The sequence below is a fragment of the Cynara cardunculus genome (genome assembly GCF_001531365.2).
Source record: "Cynara cardunculus var. scolymus isolate 2C chromosome LG 13, CcrdV1, whole genome shotgun sequence".
Classification (NCBI taxonomy): Eukaryota; Viridiplantae; Streptophyta; class Magnoliopsida; order Asterales; family Asteraceae; genus Cynara; species Cynara cardunculus.
In genome coordinates this window covers 39,705,365-39,711,714 of record NC_037540.1, presented here as the reverse complement: position 1 = coordinate 39,711,714, position 6,350 = coordinate 39,705,365, and positions in this window count along the sequence as shown.

The following is a 6,350-nucleotide window of genomic DNA, read 5'->3' as shown; positions in this document are numbered from 1 at the left end:
ATCAAATGTAATGACTCCAGGGTTGTGGCTCACTAGTTAAGTCTCAGAGGATATAGTGGAAAATCTCATCCACCCCGTGTTTTAATCCAAGCGTTGCCAAAACCCTTATGGCCATGGAGGTTCACCTGTGATGGCTCCAGGCCTTTCCTGATCTCCCGAGGGACTAGTTGATGCGCATAAGCTGACCCGAAAACCCACGGCTACCCAAAACATGTGTCGGTACAATGATTAAAAGAATGTTGCTATTTTTTGCAGGAGATTATCAATAGAAATGAACGAAACCAAAGTCCGTTTTTACTATAAACCACTCGGGTTATGGTGTACTGATAAAATCTAATCTGAAAGATTAGTCGGTGAACGTAAATATGAGATATTGTTGATGTATGTATGTGTTATTAATGGTTTATGGGACCTAATTTCATTATTCAAATAAATGCTTTAACTAGAATAATAATAACTTACTAATTGTAGTAACATGTTTGAAAATAAAAGATTATTTTAAGTCTGAATTTAACTCTGAAGTGGCCTCCAGACTTACAACATAACTTTGGGAAAATTCAGAGTTGTAAGTCTGAATTTAACTCTGAAGTGACATCCAGACTTACAATATAACTCTGGGCAAATTCAGAGTTGTAAGTTTGAATTTAACTTTTGGACCAGCGCCCCCGGACCCCCTTCGTTTAGGGGCTTCGCCCCTAAATCAAAATAAACTCAAACAAGTGTGCACTTCGCACCTTCCTTACTTGTTCAATATTTATCATGATTACATTGGTCAACAATTTAATCTCATTGCACTTAAATGACATTAGTGATACAAATCACCAACATGAAGTCATCAGATATTGGTTATTTCTCAAACTTACAACATAACTCTGAATTGTTCTGTTTCAAACTCAGTTATATAGTTTATTCCCAGACTTAAAATACAACTCTGAACTCCTCTTCAGAGTTACATTTCTGAGTTATAAGAAGTCAGAATTCTTGTGACTCAGAGTTWTGCTCGTAGATACTTTCTAGACTTAGAAGACAACTCTGAATTCCTCTTATTCAGAGTTAAGTCCAGAGTTATTTTTCAGCCTAACAATAGAACTCTGAATTATTATGTTTCAGAGTTTTTATCATTTAAAATACCCCGTGTAACACATGGAGTCGAACCTAGTATGTATGTATATATATATATATATATATAGAGAGAGAGAGAGAGAGAGAGAGAGACTTGATATCACATGAGACTAGTCTGTTTTCGTTATATGCTTTCAGTCGCTTTACATGCACACACAACTGGTTATTATTAATTTACATGGAAAAAATATTTGATTTGACTTTAAAAAGTCAAAAGTAAATCTTAAAGCCTTAAACCGCGTAGTCAATCATCATTATCCACCTTTCATTTGTGCTCAAATTCAACTCCAATATATAAACTAGTTTGATTGAATTTTTCGAGATTTGACTGGCAACCTATGGCAGAGTAGCGATGGCCAAAAACCGTCCGAGGGCAAGGGCCCAATTTGGTCCTCGTGTCTCACAACTCCAGAAATTGATTATAAACACAGTAACTGGTCCAGTCTCGATACCATATCGAGTCTTGGGTGTGGCCTGGTCTAAATAAAATATTTTACATGCAAAAATGTCATACGTGTTTTTTTTTATTAACCTGGATATCTAACCCGCTATGCGAGCCGACTAATCACAGGGCGAGCACCTATTTTGTAGATAGTCCAAAGTCACTGCATTTGAACCTTCGTGGCCACAATGAGATTTTTATTCCTCCTTGAACTTGAACCTGAGACCTCTTGGTACTTTTGACCTTTGGAGTTAAGCTCAAACCAATCAGACACCACCATTGTGGTTGTCATACGTGTTTTTATAATTACTGTTTTTGAAACTATCATTTAAATACGTTTAAATTTATTTTGAAAACTTAGCTCGATAAATAATCGGTCTTGTAACCTGTCCTAGGCCAAGCCGGGTCGGGCCATGAACTGTCATAAAACTTGTAACTCGTCCTAGTCTCCTGGGTCATCCGGCCACAAATCAATGCTTATCTTGGTTTGGACCAAACCCAATTTAACCATTTTTAATTGGGATAAGCTGCAATACCTAGCCTTTTAGGCGCTTAAGGTGTTTTTGGTACATTGGACAAAACAAAACATAACAGAACAGAACAGAGATCCATGTTACATTTGTCAGGACTTTTATGTGGAACAGATGTGAACAAAATGGAACAGACCTGTTCCACCCTATCACATGGAACAAGGTGAAACAAACTTATATTTCACAAATATAATCTCAAAATAAAACTTAATTCTCTTCTAAAACATCAAATAAGTATTCTTTTTACATTTTATTAATTTTTTAAATTTTATTTATTGTAATTTATGTTTTTTACACTTTCATTTTACTGTTCTCAAAATATTATTATTATATGATTTCTATATTTTATCAATTTATGTAATTTATTTATATATTAATAATAAAAAAATAATGAAGGAAAAGGATAAAATAAAAATTGAAAACTACATAAACTTTTATTTTTGTGTCATTTTAATTGTTTTGACGAAACTTTTATAATTATATATTTTGTTATAAAAAATAATAATTTTATTGTATTTTAATAAATTACATAAATTAATTAAAAAAATATAAATAACTCATTAGAGCTAAATTGATCATTTTACTTGTTCTGTTTTGTTGAGTTCTGTTTCACCAAACATTGAGCAGTAGTTTTGTTCTATTTATCCTGTAATGTTCTATCCTATCATATCTGAACATCAAACACACTTTTAATATTTTAAAGTCAAAATTTTTAATTGACCATCCATTGCGTTTTTGGATCAAAAGAAATTTGTGATCTATTTCACATTATCCAATTTTTAAAACAAATAAATGATAAATAATATTAAAGTATATAATATTTATATACAACAAATAAACTTACATACTTTTCTCGTTTTTGGTGAGGTTTGAACCCTTGACCTCCTAGAATGCCATGGATTACCCAATCATGTTCTTAAAAATCGTTAAGAATGAATCTTATTTGGCAAAAAAAAATATGTCTCTTAATGGTTCTAAAACCCTCTGAATGATCTTCTATCATGTGTCTCCATTAACCATTAAGCACCTTAATTTCATTATAAACAATTACCAAACAAGTATATTTCATTTTGCACTATATCATGAGAGCCTATTAATCATTCTGACCACACCAAACCATTCAGCAACTGCCAAACAGCTTTGATTTTGTTTATCTGAAATAAATGTTGTTATCGAATCAATTAAAGATGTGTTTAATTGAAACAATGTTGTTAGAAATCAATTTAATCCACACCATTGATTGTCTGCATATACGGTTGAAATTGGTTTATATCTGAAATTTAATATATAATAACAGAAGTTATAGTAAAATTTGGGCTTTCCAGGCCCAAACAGTGACCAAGCCCAAATCATGGGCTTATACTAAGAGCCCATAAGATTTATATAGTTAGATGGCCCATAATGGCCCAAAATACATGATATAGTGAATTAGTGATTATTGGGCCAACAAGGAAGAGTATTGTTTATTTAATGATTTATTATTACATATTTATTGAAAAATATATTGTTATATTCGAGAGAAAATAAATTTTCGTATTTTAAATCGATATATATTTAATAATACTAGAAGTATATTAGGTTAAGCGGGCCGACCTTCGGCTTGACAGGTTGAAGCTTTGTAATATAGCATCAGTGAAGTAGCGGTGGCAAAAGGATTCTAAGCCCCCTTCCCCCATGTTACGGTTCCCTGACTTTCCCAACCGGCGCCCCTGGTCGGTAGTCGGGATCCGGGACAAGAAGATAGACCGGCAACCCGAAGGCGTACGTTCTTGGTTGAGAGTATCGGGTCTTTAATTAGGGCGGATCCTCTCAGTGCACTTGTAAGTCTTTATAGAATGGACTTTTAATTTTGAAAGTGTGGAATTTGGCAGAATCTGATCAGGGGGAGGGGGGGATAGCACAAGGTGTTAAAAGGATGGCTCAGTCTTCTTTAAAGGTGTCGTTGCTGTGGTATAACATTATATTAATATGACTCGATATTTATCCTGTATTTAGACATGTTTATCAGTTACTGTTATAAAATTCAAATATACAGATTTAAAAAGCTATATGTATATATTAATAAGTTATAAACTTGGATTTTAAAAGATATAAGAGAAATATTTCGTAACACAGTGAATACGTTATTATTAACTAGAAGGGTACTCGTACAATGCATCGAGACACATTTCCATTTCAATGTTTCGTTTTATTTTTTATCCATGTCGATATAATACGATTTTATATGGTTTTGAAAAAGAGAAAATGTTTCTATTTTTGAATAAAATAAAAATTTGAAAATATCATATAAAATTTGCAAAATTTATATCTATATTAGTATCAAATTAACTATTTAAAAGTTTTTATTTGTGTATTTTTTAATTCAAATTTTTTATTATAATTTAATTCAACGTAACGAAGTAACTTAATTTAGGTTAATAATATATTTTTTATAAAGATAATAATTAATCGTTCTGTTAGAACTCAATGATTATCCTAATTATATTTTAGATTTTTTATATTTTAAAATGAGATGTTTATCTTCTATTTGATTATGTTTATCCGCAGTTAGTTACACGAATTCAAACATAAAGCTTTAACAAATTGTACTTATGTACATTTTACTTGTAATCTTGAATTTTAAGTAATATGCATCAATAAACAGTACTTTATACATAAAAAATAATTTTTAATAGTTTTATCAAATGTTTTATAATATAGTATAGATACACGTGATCAGAATTTTGAAAACTCAACTTAAAAATACAAAAATATATATCAATTAAATGTCGAATTAAAGCAAATAAAATACTTATTTTTTATTTGAATTTTTTAATTAAAAACTTATTTATATTTAAGTTATTTTACATCTAAAAACTAAGATAAATGTATAGAACTTTTGCTTTTTTTTCTTACTTTTTTTGTTTTTAAAGTTGAAGGGTGAAAATGGTTAAATAATGGTAGTTAAGGGAGTAGTTATGAAAATATTGAATGTGTGATTAATCTAATACACGAGGAAAACTACAAAGTGGTTACATAACTTTTCATTTTTAAAGTGGAAGGGTGAAAACAACAAACTGATGATAGTCAAGGGACTAATTATGAAAAATACCAAAATGAATGAGATTACGTTGATTATAATTTAGTGTGATGATAATTTTTTATTCCCAATTAGTATATAAAGGATAAACGTTCAAATCTTTCTATTTCGTATTCATTTTAACCGATAGCAAATGGATTTTGTAACTATCGATAGGAGTGTTCAAAAATTCGACCAATCTGATTAACTCGATCAACCTAATACGTAATAATTTAATCTGAAGCAACCCGATGTCTAATCGAGTCGTAAAAATTTCAAACCGTAGGTATTGGGTCGATATTGGGTTTGTTATTATTTGAACTCAACCCAACTCGATGAACCCGATATTCTTTTATTTTTTGGATTTAATATGATTGTTGAATTTCAATTAGTATATACATTAGACAATTACACTATCATGTACGCTTTTCATATACACAAATTTTCAATCTATTTATATCTTTATATAACTCATCCGTATATATGTTTAGTAACTGTGAACATATATATGTAAATTGAGAAAAATTAACTATGAACATATACATGTATCAAATGGTTGATGATGAAAAAGAAACTATGAGTAGAGAAATAACATATTCACAGTTAGAATAATATTTTAATGTACCAAAGTATCAACACGACACGACCAACCCGTACGGTTTGGTTTGGGTTGGGTTGGGTTGAGTTAAGATTTTTCAAATCGCAAGCATTGAGTTGTATTGTTCAAATGTCTTCAACCCGATCAACCCAACTCATGAGCACCCCTAACCATCGGTGACGTAAATAACAAGTTGTTAGTTATATTGTAATCACTATATGAAAAAAAAATGTTAATTAAAATCAACTAATATCACGTTGGTAGAGAAAAAAAATTAACCTCAAAGAACGAGTACCTGCCATTAATGAGGTAGGGATTCCTCAATTGAAGATGTAATGGGAATAGAACGTGATTGATTTCTATACCCAAAACGATTCAAGCAGGAACGGGGATGGCTCTACCGCCCTAACCCGACCCAATACTATGCGTTATTCTTATTATATTTTACTAAACAGGTATCCAATGGGGTTTTTTCCTCTGTAACTATCGGGGAATTAGATGCCAGACGGGGTGGGGGCGGGAATGGGGGCATAAATGGGGACACGAGTGTAATCTTCCTTGTTTCCTTTTTCACATGTGAGTTGAAAACATGTTTAGTAC